The sequence below is a fragment of the Heterocephalus glaber genome, unplaced genomic scaffold (assembly GCF_053883595.1).
Source record: "Heterocephalus glaber isolate CG9 unplaced genomic scaffold, H.glaber_assembly_v1.0 deba00001572, whole genome shotgun sequence".
Lineage (NCBI taxonomy): Eukaryota > Metazoa > Chordata > Mammalia > Rodentia > Bathyergidae > Heterocephalus > Heterocephalus glaber.
Genome location: NW_028258357.1, coordinates 21,752,755 through 21,770,438, shown reverse-complemented (window position 1 = coordinate 21,770,438; position 17,684 = coordinate 21,752,755).

Here is a 17,684-nt window from a genome sequence, read left to right as displayed (position 1 = left end):
GGCTGGAGGGCACTGCTGCCCCACAGCCTCGGCTACTGCAGCCTGACATTGCTGCAGCATCTGGGCCCTAGCCGCCCTCTCCTGGAGCTGAGCCAGCCAGTGGCTGAGCCCAGGATGCGGCAGAAGGCCCGGCGAGGCTGTCTCGGGCCGCTGGAGCCCTCCTCCCCGCCGGGACCAGAGCCCCGCGCCTCCATCCTGGCCAAGTCTTGTTTCCTCGCCTGACCTGGTGCCCTGGGGGATGCGCCCGCCCATGTCCCCCGTGAAATGGAACTGCCAGGGACCGGGCCCTCAGGGAGGGACCACCGCTGCCAGCACAGAAGTGGGTGGGCTGTGGTGGCTGTGGGATCTGATCAAAGCCTCAGTCGGCTGGGCACGCACCTCGGTGGCGGAGCACTTGTCCAGCACATGCGAGGCCTTGGGCTTAATCCCCAGCACTGCGGAAAAGCTGAAGCCCGCCCCCACTGCCCCTCCTGCTCCAGCCTCCTTTTCTCTCCACCATGCTCTCCTGGAGCTTTAAGATGGGCTCTGGACTCCAGAACCACGTCCTTGGACTTCCCAGCCTCCAGGGTCCTGAGCCAATTGTTCTGCACCAGTGACCCAGGCGGCATCGGTGACCCAGCAGCACAAAGTGGAGTGAGGCACCTGCTCCCCGCCTCTGTGAGTGGGGACAGCGGAGAAGCCCCAGTCCCCACCTCGTGGACTGCACACCCGTGGGTGGGAAGATGCTCTGAAGCTCCTGGCTGGATAAGTGTGACCTGGGGACGTGGCTTCTCAGCAGCTTCTGCATCTGCATGGTGGGCAAACTCGAATCCGGTGACTCTGCTGTGACAGCGAAGGGTGACTCAAATACAGTCTGTTCATAGCTGAGTCAAGTTCGTGGCAGCTGTGCCCCGAATTCTCCTGGTGGGATAAGAAGAGACTGCATGTGGGGATGTGCTCCATAAGGGACACTCGCCAGGTGGAGGTCCTCACTGCAGTGACTATGAGCATGCCAACAGGGATGGGATGCAGAGTCCACAGCCTGGGACCCTGGCGGCTTCAAAACAGCACGGGGCTGCTGCCCTGAGACCCTGTCTCGTGAGGACGGGTGAAGCTTAGAAGCCCCAGGACAGAATCAGGGAGTGAGGCGCAGAGGAGGCAGAAGAGCCCTACAGTTCCGGGGAGGGCTTTGCAGCCACCCTGGGGGACAGACGCACACAGAGGACGCAGCCAAGCAGCACAGCAGAGCAGCACAGTGGCGGCCCAGTCCCCAGGGCCCCTGCCAGGGAACAGGGCTGGAGCAAGAGGAGGGCAGACAGAACATGACCCAGGTGGGGGGCAGTGAAGGCGGGGAGGTGGCAGCGTTACAATCAGGCAGCTCACTCTGCTTGCACCCTGCTCTTCAGGGTTCATGCTCTCCTGCCCGGCTGCCAGGAGGCCAAGTTTCCCTTCCGGTAGAGGCACAGTGCTCCCGTGTCCTGAGTGTCTAAGAGGGACAGAGGAGAAAGCAGGCAGCTGACAGGCTGATGCCATATGCACCTGTGTGGCCAAGGTCAAAATCCCAGCGAGGCAAACTATAATGTCCATGCACAAGGCCGATGTGAGGACTGAATGTAGGCAGCATGGGTAAACTTTAACCAGGCCACGAGGAAATATCGGTGAAGAGAAAACATCTGGAGCTAGCCAGGCAGAGTGAGACTATGGTTAGCTCTGGGGAGGGGACAAGAGGTAAAACAGAGACAGCAAATCTGAGCGCAAACCGCAAGAGCTTGTGTCCTCGACACTGCGGACCTCCTGGTTAGCAGCTTCCTGTGCTCACAAGCTGAGGAGGGGTCCAGGGCAAGGCTGGGCACAGGACGGGTGCAGTTCACTCACTCTGAGGCCCGCAGGCAAGGGAAAGGTGTCTCTTCCATGCTCCGCTGCAGGTCTGGGGGTCTGCTCCTGGGGAAACGTGGGCACGGCCAAGGCGTGGCAGTCAGGGGTCATCAGAGCAATGCAGAGAGCCTGGCAGGGGGAAGGTCACCTCGCTGCAGCCTCTCTGCCTGCACCTCTCACCCTGGCTGGAGGTTGGCCCAGAGTTCCACATGTTTGAAGCTTGGTCGGTAGGGTGCTAACCCTTTAAGAGATGAGACCAATGGACAGTGGTCAGGTCGCCGAGTATGCCACCGAAGGAAGGGACCACAGTCCCTTCTCACGAGGGTGGGTGAGCAAGCAAGGTCACCCAGGCACCTTGCCTCTTCTGCACGCCGGATGTTTTCCTTTCTGCTTCTCCACTATGTTGCGACCCAGCCAAGGGGTCCTCACCAGGCCTGAGCAGAGCTGGTGCCCTGTTCTTCAACCTCCAAAACTATGAGCTAAATAAACTTCTTTTCAGGTATTTTGTTACAGCAACAGAACACAGAAACACAAATAAAACACACAGCTGGGCTCGTGCCACTTAGATGACACTGGAACCGCACTCAGCCAGGAGATGATGGTGTTACCAGATTTGGCAGGGACACTTCCATGTGATGAGTGGAACTGTCCCCTGGTAGCCAGCTCACCAGGGAAGGAGATGAGACCCCGAGCAAGCCGGCTGAGTCTTCAGCTTTGTAACAAGGGAGGGAGACCCCAAGTGCTCAGTTTCTGGTTATGGATGGGGCTCCTCTCGTGTCTGCCTTTCCATGTATCCAGAAGGTGAGGGTTAAATTTTATGTTGGCCCCACTATGGTGCCCAGATGTCTGATCAAACACTAGCCCAAATGTTTCTCTGAAGGTGTTTCGTAGATGTGATTGACATCTATGGTCAAGGAACATGGACCTCATCCAATCCATCAATGACCTTAAGAACAAAAGTAAGGCTTCTCTTAAAGGAAATCCATCTCGAGACTGAAACACAGAAGTCCTGCCTGAGTGTCCAGTCGAGGGAAGTGCACACTTTCCCTCTGCAGGTTTGATAAATGAGTCTGCAGAAACACATTGACAGCAGGCAGAGTAACAGGAGAGAAGGGTGCGAATTCACTAACACATGCCTGGGAATGGGAGCCACCTAAAATGTGAAAACCCAAAGAAGGGCCAGGTGGTTCAGGCTTAAATATCCCCTCCCATGGTGGAGAGAGAAGCGGGGGTCGTGGACCCTTTTAGAGGGGCCGTAAATGATTTGGGGGAAAACGAATGAATCCAGAGAGCAGAGCCCTGGGACAAGGACCCTGTGCCCTGCAGGTCCTATTGGACGGTGTGGGGACCGCAGTCTTTCCCAGGGTCTTGCTGTCCCATTCAAAGAATTGGACGGGACAACTGATGAATGTCGAACTCTGCCATCCTTCTAAAGGTAAAATAAAGAAAGATAAAAGAAGAAGAAGTACTCAAGAAGAAGCAAAAGAAGTGTTCCAGAAAAAAAAGAGAATATTCTCTCTGCACGCTGGACAGACCACTGCAAGAACAAGAGGGCAGTGGCAACAAAGCCACTTTTATTCTTCTTTTGAATTCAGACCCAGGTTGTCCCACATAGAGCTTCAAAGATGCTCTGCAGTGCATCCCGGCTGTGATTTGGCAGCTGTCTGATTGACAGGTCCCACCTGACTGCCCAGCTAGCCTCCCATGCCCCAGTCTCCTGCCTCGTGGGTGTGGGGTTGACTCCAACCTCTCCTTCTGTGGAATGCGTTTTGGGTTCCTCCGTGAATACACTTTCATGTGGAGATTGGAAGACAATTGTGTTCACTTTGGAAAATCTGGTCTTTAGTTAGATAAGAAACTTGAGAGAGCCCTGCTATGCTTTGGGGGAAAAAGAGGACCGAAGATGACTGAGAGATAGGAGGGCAAGGCAAGGCCAGAGGGACCTGAGGTCTGGGGAAGTTTCTCCAGCCCACATCAGAGCACCACACTTTGGGGTGCCATCTCCTGCACCCCAACACCAGCACACCAGCCTGCCCCACAAATTTTAGATCAGCCTTTCCTCACATCCACATGAATAAATCCCTTAAAACCCATCTCTAGCTCATGTACCCATCTCTCCTGTTGGTTGTGCTTCTCTGGGGGGCCCCATCTGACACATGGGGTAGAGCAAGGCCTCAGGCTCTGGCAAGCACAGCAGCAAGTCCGGACTCTGTGGTCACACACGTGTGTCCTGGGAGGCGGGGGCAGAGGCGCCCCCACTCTAAAGGTGAGGTAATTCACTTGCAAGAGCTCTGTCCCAGATCTCTATCTTGTGGATGACAGAGCAGAAACCTAAACTCTAGAGCTCCTCCTTCAGAGCACCTCACTCTGTTTTACCCTCTCCTTCCAGAGTGCCCTTTAGGTATCACCTGTCACACACAGCACCCAGTCACAATCAGCTCTCCATCTGGGCAACTTCGGTGCCAGCTGTAACAAGACACAGGCTCTGCCTCCCTTCCGGGTTCTTTCCCTGGTCCCCAGTGACTTCAGCTTTGGAAACAGCCTCCAAAATGTCTCCCTTATCTGTCCTCTCTTTGCTTTTTTCCGTCACCCTTGGTCCTTATCTGTGAGCTGAGCACAAAAAACAGATTTTGAGAACAATTGAGCTCCTAGGGGATAAAAGAAATTAACGCGAGACATGTCATGAGTATTTTTGTGACCGTGATCTTGGATATTTCTAAATGCACATGGACTTTGTTATGACAGTTCTCCTCTTTACTGTCAAGCAACTGGAAATCCCTGACCCACCACACTGGGCGGACGTCCTTGGAGCATTCCTAAGTGGGGGCTGCACCTCACTTCTCAGGGTCAATTTGGGAACTTGTGAGGCAACATTAAGAGACAAAGTACACCAGAAATTAGTAAGGGAGGCACAGGCCAGTTCCGCACAGCCGAATGAGCTCCACCCCACACAGTGAGCATTCTGCTGGAAATGCATGTAGAAGAAAATCCTGTCCATAATTTCCTAACTATGAGAGAACAGGGTAAACAACACAGAGCCACACGCTTTCAAATGGGATGGGATGGGGGTGTAGCTCCATGGTAGAGTGTACACTTGGTGTGCACAGGGCCCTGGGTTCAGTCCCCAACACACACACACACACACACACACGAGAGAGAGAGAGAGAGAGAGAGAGAGAGAGAGAGAAACAAAACAAAATGGACATTTCAAACCGGTTAACATGGGAAAATGTTACTGCCATGTTTTAAGTTACGCATTTTATTAGTTCTTTTGAGCACAGCAGCAGAATAATAAAGAGCGCATTTCAAAATATTTGTTTTTTTTAAGGAAACGCAACCTGGCGCACAGGGTGTCTGGAGTTTTATGCACGCCGTGTTTTATGGCGTCTTTTATTTTGTCTGGAAACTTTCTGGCTGCCTGAAATAGGCAGAGACATGAAGGCATCACTAATGAAAGGCAGGGGCCCAATGGAACACTGATCAGGAGGCCCCAGGAGACTACAAAATCTAGATTTGAGCATGTGAGAATCAGCACTGCAGGAAGAACCGCCCGAGACTCAATTTCACTCAGATCTGAGTTCACAAGTCTGGGACCACAAAAAGTTGATATTTATGGTTCTTGGCAGGCATTAGGAGGCCAAAGCTCTCTAAATGCATCATCCCTTAACTGGAAGTAGCCACACTAGGAGGGGGGGCGGACTTGGAGCTCAGGCTGACTCGGCCGCTGGGAACTGTCCTTTGATTTCGGGTGAATATCTTTCCTTCTCCACGTCCCATTTGCCTCCGTCTGTAACACAAATCATGCTTTACCGGGCACCTACCATGGCCAGCCCCGGGGACACATGCAGCACCCCCAACCTTGCATCATTCAGGCTTCACAGCTGCCCTGTGACACAGGCATGGTCCTCCTCACACACACCAGGAAGCCAGAGCAGATGCCTCTGGTCACCGCGACTTCCCCAGCTCACCTTGAGGAAATCTGTGTGACTTCCTATGTGTCCCTGCCCAGTGGCATTCTCTGACTGTGGGGGAACAGCCTAGGGATGCATCCACAGTCTCCCAGAGGCCTCCGCAGAATCGAGACCTGGTTGTCCACCATCAGTGCACTGACTCTCGGCTCTCTTTCCTCCCTGACTGACTGCTCACCCCTTCTCCACGCATCCTAGGATTGGCTCCCAACTAACCATATCACTCAAGTCCGTGTCTCAGGGATTGCTTTCAGGTAAACGCAAAGCGAGACAGCGGCTGCAGCTCGGGGAACCCACAATGGGAAAGCATGGCCAAGCCACCATTGACATCCACTCCCCTCGCCCTCAGAGTGCCTGTTCCTGTCCCCTGGCTCCTCCACCTAAGCCCTGCCTGGTTGTTGGGGAACCAAATGAGATAACACACGAAGAAGAGAGAGGTTCCCTTCGCAAGCAAATGAACAATGCTTTTCCTGGATCCTGACAGCCCTGTGCGGTAGACCAGCAGGCTACTTTGATGCCCGCTTTGTAGGAAACTGAGGCTCAGAGCTTTTCACAAAGTGACTGGCTACTAGGTGACAGAGGACACGATTCTCCACTCTGCCAGGCCCATCCTCCACCTTTCCCCGCCTTTCTGTGCCAAGAGGGTGCCGCCCCTTGACTTCAACACCCAGGCCCTCTTGCCCTCTGGCAGCCCCTAGACAGCAGAGGGAGGAAGAGCGAGGTGGGATATTTAGGCCCCACTCTTTGATGGGCTACAATTTTAGGGGTGTTTGCAATCGTCTGCCTGAGCCACAGTCCCACCCAACCCCTTCAATGTAAATTTTACAAAGACTTGGGTTTGTGTAAGTTATTGTAGAAATCTTCAGTTCTGGGAAAGAGGGGAGGAAATGACCTCAGTTCATAGGACCCCACAAAGCATTTATGCTTGGTAGCTGAAAATAATCGAAACAACAGTTTGGAATGAGAACCATATGGAAGGAAAGGCAGCTTCGATTTGAGTTAGCAGCTTGAGACACGTGCCTGGTCCCCGCGGGCATCTGGAAGGAGGAGCAGCCGGAAACAGAGTTCGAGGTTGTAAGTGAAGGTACAGAGATGCAGGGCGCGGCGGGGCTCCCCCCAGTATTTCACTGTTAGGAATAAGTCAAAAGTACAAGATGAACCACAAGGCCCATTAGGGTGGGGCACGTTTTGCCCTCCTGCTCTAAACCCATCCACGTTGCCTGTCATAAACATTCATTCCAGCTACTTAGCACCCGCAGTGCAGAACTCTCCATACCTAAGGTCGAATTCTCCCAAGGACTCTACAAGGAACACTGCTGTCTCCTGCATAGATTTGGACACTGAGGCAGCAGCTGGCGAGAGGCCGGGAGGAAGCAAATCCGGTCAGCACCTCCAGCCCTTTCTATTGCCCCATGAACTCCAAACCTGGGCTTCCAAAATGGTCACTTTCAGAAGAGAAAACAGAAGCATTGAAGTGGGAGGAATGTTGTGCACAGACTTTGGCTGGGGTCCTGGGGCCCGGGACAGTTGTTGGGCTTACTGAACTCCTCCCTCTGATTCCACAGCAGTTGGATCTGTCCAAGGCCTTAAAGCATGGGCAGCAAGGAAAAACATTTACTTCAAGCACAGTAGCACATACCCATACCGTACTGCTCCCATTCCTGTATTCGGTTGTTCATTCAACAAACATTTATCAAGCCCCTCGTTGGTGTTAAGAGCTATGTACTGTGAAAATATTTCTCCAGTAAGTGGCCAGAAGGCGCTGAGTTGGCATTCTTTCTTTGGGTTTGCTTTTCCTTGGTCATTTAGCACATTTCCACTTAATCCACTGCATCGGCTCCTCACAGTCTCTTCCAAAAACTCAGTGAGGCCAGGGGTCAGCACCCTGCTCTCTTCAGAACATTTATGATCACACAGCCCCTGCTGGTGTTTTCCAGCACCAATTGTTTTCCATTTAGAAACACTGGCCGCTCTGATGGGTGTAGTTTCTTTGGTAAATATGAACAGTGAAGGTTCTTTGTATTCCATTTTCCAAGTTGAAAAGCATGACTGAAAGAGTGCTTTGTAAAAGGCTCTGAAAAGAAAAACATACATGGATTTGGCCAACATTTTATTAGAAATCTAGGAAACTGGGGAGGGGAAATGAAATCAAATTTCCAAATACCACAGCATTCTGCCCAAAGAGGTCAGACTGAGCGTCAGCTTCACATCGGCCCATCATCAATAACAGCTTGCTGTGTAGCAAATGACTCCTCAGACTTAGTGGCCAAACATACACGCTTCTTACTCCCACGGTTCTGTGGGTTTGCGGGGTGGTTCAGCGGGGCGTGGACAGTCCAGACACAGCCCAGAGCCTCGCTCCCCCTCCAGAGGACTGGCCTGGGCTCCTCACCTGGAAGGCTTCTCCTCCAAGAAAGCGCAACCCTCAAAGCACCATTCAGGACTTTCTGCATCACGGCTGCTCCTGTCCCGTTGGCCAAACCAGATTGCAAAGCCAACCGGGATTCAAGGGGTGGAAAAACACCTCCCTTTCTTAATCTACAAACTATTGTGTCCCAAATTTTCCTCATTCCTTCAGCTACAAGGAACTTTTGCCAGTGGAGAGCCTTCCTCTCCAGAAATGGCTCTTTGTCCCAAGGAAAGCCACCTCTCTGCAATAGCAACTAGTGTCTCACCACTGTTGGGGGCTGCCAGATGGAGCACCACAGCCTGTATGGCTGATACGCTCAGAAATTCCCTCTCAGCTTTGAAGAAAGTCCAGGAGAAGTACAAGATCGAGGTAGCAGCAGAGTTGGGCTCTGGGCACAGCTGGCTGTCTTGCTATACCTTCCCTTCCATGGCAGGAAGACAGCCAGAGAGTGTCCAAGGGGTCCAGCTTTGTAGAAACAGAGTCACAGTCCAAAGCCGTCCCTGCTGCTCTTACTTCCTTGCCTGCCACTGTGGGTGCCCATTGGGAGTGTACACACATGCACGCACGCACGCACGCACACACACGCACACACACGCACACACACCAGTGCGCTCCCATCCCTGCTCAGTGCCTGCTCCCTGGAAGCAATGGACGGATGGATAACTCCAGGAGTGGTTTGAAGAAGAGGTGCCAAGACGGCATCTAGGGCTGCAGCCCACAGTCAGCGGGCAGTGAGAACCCCGTCACTACCCGAACGTGGAGTCCCCGAAGCCCCTGATCCCGGGTGGTGGCGAGCTAGGCATGGTGGCACACGCTTGTAATCTTAGCACTCTGGGAGGCTGAGGCAAAAGGATCATAAGTCTGAGCCTAGCCAGGGAAACCTAGCAAGACCCTGTCTCAGTATTGTTTTCTAAAGACTGGGAATGTAGCTCAATGTGAAGGCCCTCAGTCCAATCCCAGGATTTCAGGGGGGAAAAAAAGATGAGATTTAAACTAAAACTCGTTATACTTCTACAAGTGGTGGTGAAATGGAACAGGATAAGGGCAGAAGAAAAAGGGTCAGAGGCTCACAGGTGTGTGCAAACACATGACAAGCAGTCATTAGGAGGCCCGAGGGGTGGAACCTGCTGGAGAGCAATGTGACTCTGGGGAAAGCGCCAAGGAGCCAGAGAGTGACTGCAACTGTGGCCAACTCAACAGGGCACAAAACAGCAGACCTCGGGAGCTCCCTGGTGCCAAAGGAGACTCCACCCCCAGCTGCAAAGAAGGCCCCATTCCCACCCCAGGCAGACCTGCTGCAGAGCAGTCCGGGGATGCTGGCTGTGCAGGCAGGGACGTGGAAGCTGGGGTGGAGCCTGGGCCACGTGCACAAGCCTGAGCCCTCAGCATCCTCCAGACAACCGTCTGAGCTTCTGTTCAGTTCAAACACCGCGTGTGTTCGGGAAGTGCTGCAGAGGCCTCTCCCACCCGGAGAGGTGTGCGCCCTTGGGATGTGGCCCCAGCCCCTCTAAACTGCACAGTAACCCCATGCCAACACCCGCCCAAGCAATGCAGCAGGCACCGGAGGACACCAGCAGGGCAGGAAAGGACAGGTGGGACTGCAATGGACTGGTGCTGAGTCAAAGAATGAGAAAATAAAGCTGGATGTAGACTTCACACGCAGCACAACGCAGAGCCAGGCACACCTGCACCTGGGATGGCTCTAGAAGCCTAGAGTCAGCAGTGGCCCTTTCTGAGTGCAGGAGAAGTGCCAGTGCCACCATGGTCCTCAGTGAAGGAAGAGATCAAAGAACTCGGGATGCTAGAGAGACCCCACGAGACACCTGGACCCCCAGATGACCCTGGTCTACGGTAGATCCCGGAGTCCCCTCCACTTGCCAAAGCAGTTGAGAGACATCTGGGCTGGGAAGCCCAGTCTGGCTGTCCCCTGCAGGCTGGGTGAATGGAGGAGAGGTCACAACAGAGCTGGGGTCACAGTGGCAAGGAGAAGGACACAGTTCCAAAACAACCAGTGCCTAAATATGAGTCGGCACAGCTTTGGAATGCATGCCCACAACAGACTGCCTCAGCGGGAACTGTACAGAAGGCTAAGCAGACACAGGAATCCCGGAGAAAGACGGGGATAGCCAGCAGGATGTGACTCAATGTGTGCAACCAAAAAGCAGTGGAGAATATGAGGAGGCAGCAGAGGACAACTGTCCCTTGCCCAGTTCCCACCCCTGGGCCAGTTGTCCACCCAAGTCTCCTGGAGGAAAAGACAGGCCAATCTCGGAGTCCTACACTACAAATAGAGGGTGTGGCTCCTCCCATCTTTCCCCAAAGAAACCTTTGTTCATTGATTCGGTAGCCACAGACTGGGAGTGGAGAACGCATGAACTTTTGAGCACCTGACTAATGGGTATGACAGTGCTTGTGGACCCCGATCGGCCTCAGGACCTCTTTGCCACCATCATAGTGGAGGCACATAGAGCCCAGGTAATACACAGAACAATGACCCAGTGCTGAGTGCCAGTGGGTCTGCAGCATCTCCGGATCTACCCAGCAGCCACTTCCTCGACCTCTGAAGTGTGACTGGGCTGAGCACCTGCTACCCTGATTTCCTGGCCTGGGGTAAGAACTCTCACCGTGGGGACCCCTGTATGGACACAGGGACAGGTGGAGCCAATGGGAAGGAGCTGGGGCCCCAACCCTTTGTGATCAGAGCACCTCGGCTTTCACACAATCTGCCGTTATTTGAGATCCATTTCACATCGAGTCCCGTGTCCACCCAAACCAGGCAGCCCTGAGCTTACCTCAAGCCAGATGCCAGGGAGCAGCCTTGGGCCTCAGGGGAGGTGGACAGGTGACCCCGCTGACTTCAGGATCCAAGTGCACACTCACCATGGGGCACACATCTACCTCCTCAGGGCTGCTGGGAAGCCTGGGGGCTGCAGGAATGAGACTTGGCCAGATGCTTAAAGGGTTCAGAGACGGAAAGATCACTCCTTGTCTCCGACACCCCTGTTTCACAATGGATGGAAGGCGGGCTTGTTCCACCTCGTACCCTGCAGCTGACCCACGAGGCGACATCTGTCCTTTAATAAGAGCCTCTGGGCATTACCTGGGGCAGGATTGGCTGGCACAGTGATGAAACCTTGAGACCAATGGCTGGTGGGGAGAAGGTGACTGGCATTTTAAGGCACCAGCTTATCCCATTGTACGAATCCTTGTTGTGCTGCTCTGACAAAATACCTGACACTGAGCACTGTATAAAGCAAAGGTATTCATCTGGCTCTTGATTCTCATAGCTGGAAGGTCCAAACTGCATGGTTCCAGGATCCTGGCCAACATCCTTGGCTTCAGCATTACATGGCAAAGGAACAGAGAGGGACATGGCTACACACAGAAGAAGGGCCCGTGCAAGGTCCCAGGCTCCCTTATGATGTCTGTTCTCATGAGAACTAATCCAACCATCCACACAAGTACCAATCCCTCCTCAGGGTGGTGCCCTCCTGACCTACTCACTTCCCCCGAGACCCCACCTGCTTCTGGAACATGAGCATTTGGGGAACAATCACATCCCAACTATAACAGAAGGAAGCTATTCAAGAAGCAGGAAAGAAAGTCCCACATGGACGGATACATCAGCTTAATGGCTGCTATGACTGGCTCAGAGCATACAGCTTGGAGAGGAAGACAAAAACAGGACTCTATTCTTCCCCCAGTGAAATGTGCACCCAGGCTCAGCTAGCCTGAAGAATCCCCAGCCCCCCCCCTCAGATGTCCATCCTCCCCAGGCTGCTGACCCCCAAGGAGGAAGAGGCAGCTACAAACTGAACCCACACAGGGCATCCTTAAGAGAGAGGGGTGGGGGAGTTCAGGAGGAGCCCCTCTACTGCCCTGGTCTCAACCTCATGAAGGAGCCATGTCCCTCCTCCTCCTGGGAGCTGGATGGAAAAGGAGAATGGTGAGAAGCATGTAGGTGCAACAGAGAAAAGCAATGGAGCCCCCCCCCCGGAAGTCAAGGCTGGCTAGAGCCCGTTATTGTATATGGAGTGTTGCTGGGTCAGGAAGGGTTAAGATTTCTAGAAACAGTCATGACATTTCTAGCTACCACGTGTTGAATTTTCACTGTGTGCCAGATATTGTGCTAAACCTGCAGACGCTTGAGACCTTGGGCTCAGTGTAGGCTCCTGCCAATATGGAAAGTGGGAAGAGGACATTAAAAGGACCCAAGCCAATTTGAAGAAACTTGCCTTGGCCAAAGATGGAAAAGTCTGAGCAAAAGAAAGATAATATCTGAAATGAACTAAAACATATCGACCCTATTTAATCCTTAGAGCTTTAATAGCACTTCTCAAAAAGCCTAATCATTCACTGTTGGAGGATGAATGGATGGATTCCATATTCATAAAGCAAGAGGGTAAGGACTGAGCATTTCTTCTGGCCTTTTCTGGGGCATTGGGTAGATGAGGTAAAGTTTCTTTTTCAAAAAGTATTCTGTCTAAGAAATAAAAACTGAATTATGGAATTCAAAACTAACTATTTTGTAAACCCTGATAAATTAATAAAGGTTGGCATCAAGCATGAATGGCTATTACACCAACCAAAAAAGACAACCTGACCAGCCATGCCTGGGTGGGAGAACCTGGCAACACCTTTGAAATGGTCTTGCTGAGAAAAATCAAATCTAAACAGGACGAGGACTCACTATCCAAATGCCAGATCACATGGCAAAGGCCCATTGGCAAGTCCCAACCAAAAAACTCTACAGGGCAAACAATCCAGTTTCATTCAGAAGTAAATTACAAGGGAAAAAAAGACAGAGACAAAAATCTGTGATATCATCACCAAATCACAATCTATGGACCCCATTTGTACGCTGACTCAGACTGTTAAAAACAACTGTAAACCATTTATGAGACAACTGGAAACATAAACATTGGCCAGATTATCTGGTCATATTAAGTAATCCCTGTCAATATATTTAGGTGTGCTAATGGTATCATGATTACATTAAAAACAAACAGTTCTGAGTTTTGGAGACGTACACTGGAGTATTTGTAGATGCAATGATAAGACTCTGGAATTTACCTCCAAGTGATATCAGGGGAGATTAAAGTCCAAGCGTAGATAACATAAGCCTGGCCATGACTTGATCACTGTTGAAACTCAGTAATGATTTATTACATGATTCTGAATATTTTGTGTGTAAAGTTTTCCATCATAAAAGTTTAAAAATATATATGCAAACAGGCCTGATTTGAGAGGTGGGTGGGCTGTGGAGAACAAGCTCTTCGCAGCACATCTGTATGTTGGGCTTAAGGCGGGGACATCAGCTGGAGGGCGGGGCCCGGGCGGTGGGGCGAGCTAGGCCTTCAGCTGTCAGGGGGCCTGACCACAGGGTGGGAACAGAGCTCCGTCCAAGAACCGGGCAGAGCGGTGCGGTGGGCGCACTGATACTTGCGCAGGCTGCAGACACCACCCGCTGGCAGCCACAGGGCACAGGGTGTACTGCCAGGGCTGGGCAGATTGATTCCAGAAGTGGGCGGGGCTGGGCAGCTGGGACCACCTGCGGGGAGGGACACTGAGGCGCCGCGGGTCGGCATGGGGTGCATCCCTGGAAGGTTTTAGTGCTGACTCCGTTCTGGAAAGAGCTCCCAGACCCTCTGTGGCTTCAGCCCATTTGTTGGACTCCACCTCTGGCCACAGCTGGCTGACCCCAGGCACACAGCTAACTCAAGAGGGGAAACATCTGACTCAGTCCAGCACCATTCTCTCAAGAAGATGAGCAAAGAAAGCAAGGTGACTGTTTCAAAATGATTTTAAGGAGGATAAATAACATGGAGATTAAATGCATAGATAGTGAAAGTTCAATAGCTATCAGCTCAGACCGCGTCACTAGCAGTGTTAATACTACTCAGCTAAAACCACGATTGTCCACAGAGGGCTGAGGAAGCTGTTCACGAGAGAGATGTTACTACCCGAGTGCTGCCTAGCACTAGGTGCTGTGCTTGGTACCTGAGAGGTGTTAACCCACTAGGTCTTCCTAACAACCCGAGCCTGGTGATGTTCAAGGAGGAAATGAATTTGCCAAGAGTTTAGGCTTAGTGTTGATATGGGACTGAGCACCAACTGATGCCACTGCGTCATACTTCACCCCGGAGACGGGAAGCCTGGGCCTTGGAGGTCGTGCAGTCCCTGAGAAATGCACACACAGGGGCTCAGCACTGTCTGAGCATCAGTCCAGCCCGATCCCAGGTTCCCAAGCATCTTCATTCTCCAAAGGAGCCCCCTTCACTTAAGCCAACTTGGAGTTTTCCATTCTTAGCTCCGACTCAAACGGCAGGAATCTCAAGGGCTCCAGTCGCCCACATTGGGATGCTGATTTCTAACCCTGTGTGCACGGCTCCACTGCCAGGAAAAACATCTTGGAATGGGGGTTGCGCCCCAGATGCCTGGCAATCTCAGCAGGAGCTCATTCCCCGCCCGTCCGTGGGATGCGACTCTGTCAACCAGAGGGAACCCTCAACCGCCTCACGGAGAGGCCCTGGGCGGCCAGCACGGAGAAAACAGCTCCTCGGCCACAAATCGCAAATAAACAGAGACAGGGCAAAGCCACTAACGAGAGAGAAACGGGGAAGCCAGAATGTTAAGGGCAGAACAGAAGGAGCTTTTTAAATGAGACCAGACTAGAAGTAAAGACCTTCTCCTCTGACCCACCAGTTTTTCCGTCATCTCATCCCTCAACCCTCAAGTTAAAAAAAAAAAAAAGCCATTATAAAACCAAAGCTATGAACTATCGCATCTGAGACAAAGTTGTGAAATGGAAGGAGAGAATGGAACAAAGAATGCCAGTTGTCAGGTGTCTAAGCCATCTGAGAAGCCACCAGCCCCACGGCCACTGCCACACCCAAGGGTCAACAGCTGGGAAGCTACACAACTGCCCACAAACTTGTAAGACAGCAGATTTAATCAGACAAGAGAAAAGCCAATGATCTTTTCTCCTTTCTTCTTCTTCTTCTTCTCCCTTCTCCTCCTCCTCTTTCTCTTCCTTCTGCTCACCAAGTAGCATCTCACTGAGTCCAGGCTGCCCTTGAAATCTTGACCCTCCTGCCTCAGCCTCCTGAGTGCTGAGATTCCAAGTGTGCCCGACCACTCCTGGCTGGAATGATTAAATGGGCAGGCGGTACGTGAAACGAAGGGAAATTGTCTGAGTTTGTAGAGGGAAATATCACTCCAGAACCAGGTGGTTCCAGGGTTAGGTGCAGACACTGGCACTTAGCGGCTGGTGTCACCGAACGTGTTGCTGAGTCTCTGGAGACCTACTTCAGAGTTGCTGCGAAGGCTCACGGCGTGGACACCCTGCACGCATGCTCAGTGACACTCTATATGATGAGTGTCATTAGAGCACCCTCATGATTGCCGAAACACATTTATTTAGGGAAGTGGGAGAAGCCGAAGTCACAAGCAGCCCCATCCCCAGTCCTAGAATGAGGTTGTGGAGAGGAAGGAGGAGCTTCCTGCTAGGGCTTCCCTGGGAGCGGCAGAGTGTGACCGAGGCTGGGACATGGCACAAAGCAGAGAAGGTGAAGGGAAGCTACGGGATCCATGAGGTGACGGAGGCTGAGGGTCCTCAGTGCCGGGTCTGTGTGACATACACAGCCTCGCCACGATGACCACTTGACAAAGGAGGCACCATCATCATCCCCACGTGACAGAGGAGGAAAGGAGATGGAGAGGCAGGGACACTGTGACTCCCGCGGGACCACAGAGCCAGTGTGCAGGGGCACTGGGATCCGGCCAAGTCCTCTGATGATGGCATGGCTCTGCCTCTGCTAACACATGGCTGCCCCCAACCTCTGGCCAGGGTCCCTTCCCTGTAAAATGGAACTTGCCCTGAAGCCCAGGGTGAGCACTCACAGCCCACGGTCCTCAACATTCTGAAGATGGCTTTCAGCCCTGATGGTCATTTCCCAGCTGAGAAAGAGAAGCTGGACAAGTTTGCTTCCAGAGCCCTTTCCCGGGTTAGAATTTTGTCCTGGTCACAGGTGAAACTGCGTGGAGGATGATGGTGTGGCCAGCACAGGATGGGAGCCCCCGTGGGGTGTCACATCAATGTCACACAGCTGCAACAGGAGTCCCCTGGAACATCAAGGCCAGCATGGCACATACCATGTCCTCTAATCACAGCTGGGCCCAAAACTGGGAATGGGTAGGAGAAACCCAGACGGGCTCCTGTGTTTTGCAGCTGAAGCTCCTGCTTGTCCACTGTCCATGGAACCAGGAGGAGCCTGAGCTGCCAGTATCCAGGCAAAATACTGTCTCAGTTTCCCAAATTCAAATGATGCTGTCTACTGACTGTATAAATGCATCACCCAGTCACCTTTCTCTCCAGCAATGGGGCAGGTATCACCGCCTCTGTTTCACATACAGGGAGGGGGGTTCCGGGAGGTTGACCTTCACACCCAAGGACACACAGTGAGCAAGGAGGAAAGCCAAGAAGGTGACCAAGGGCACCCTGATTCCATAGCCCCTCACTGAAGGGCCACACCTCCTGCCTCTAGAAAGGGTGGGAAAATGCCAGAGGAGCTCAGCAGGGTATATAAATGCTGGGCAGTCGCCCCAGGATAGAAGGCCCTAGGCATGGAAGGAAAGTCAAAGTATCTATCACCAGCACTCAGTGGGGTCACCAGTGTAGTCAGGATGCATTTGCTGGGACAAAATACCCAACATTCACAAATTAAAAGAGGAGAGGTTTATGTTGGCTCACAGTTCCTTCCCATCCATGGTCAGCTGGCTCCAAGGCTTGGTGGAAGGGTCTGGCAGAGAAAATGTGCTCAACCAATAGCACCCAGGAAGCAGAGAAAAGGGAGGACCAGGGACAAGAATAGACCCTTCCAGGTCACACACCTCTCTGACCCACCTGACCCAACTAGGATCCACCTCCTCACAGCACATTCAGACAAGAACTCAACAATGGATGAATCCACTGATGAGTATAGCACCCTTGTGACCCAATCACCTCCCATACACCTGAGACTTTAGGGGACATGTTAGATTTAAACCATGACATTCCACCCCTGGCCTCCAAAGGGCTCATCTCCATTTCATGCAAAATGCATTTACTCCATCCCTAAGAGTCGCCAAAGTCTAGTTTCAGCACTAATGAAAAATCCAAATCCAAAGTCTCCTCTGAGACTCAAGGCAAGCTGTAGCCTGTGAACCCCTGTAAATATCAAAAAGAAAGTTAAACTCTTCTGATATAAAATGACACACAATAAACATTCCCATTCCAAACAGGAGGCCTAGGAGGATAGAAAAGAATTGGACCAATGGAAGACAGAAATCCAGCAAGGCAAATATTAAATTCTGTAGTTCCATGTCCAGCTCCCAGTGCAAGTTGTGGTGGGATATGAGCTCCAAAGAACTTAGGCATCCCTGACCCTAAGAGCATTGCTGGTTGCAGCCCA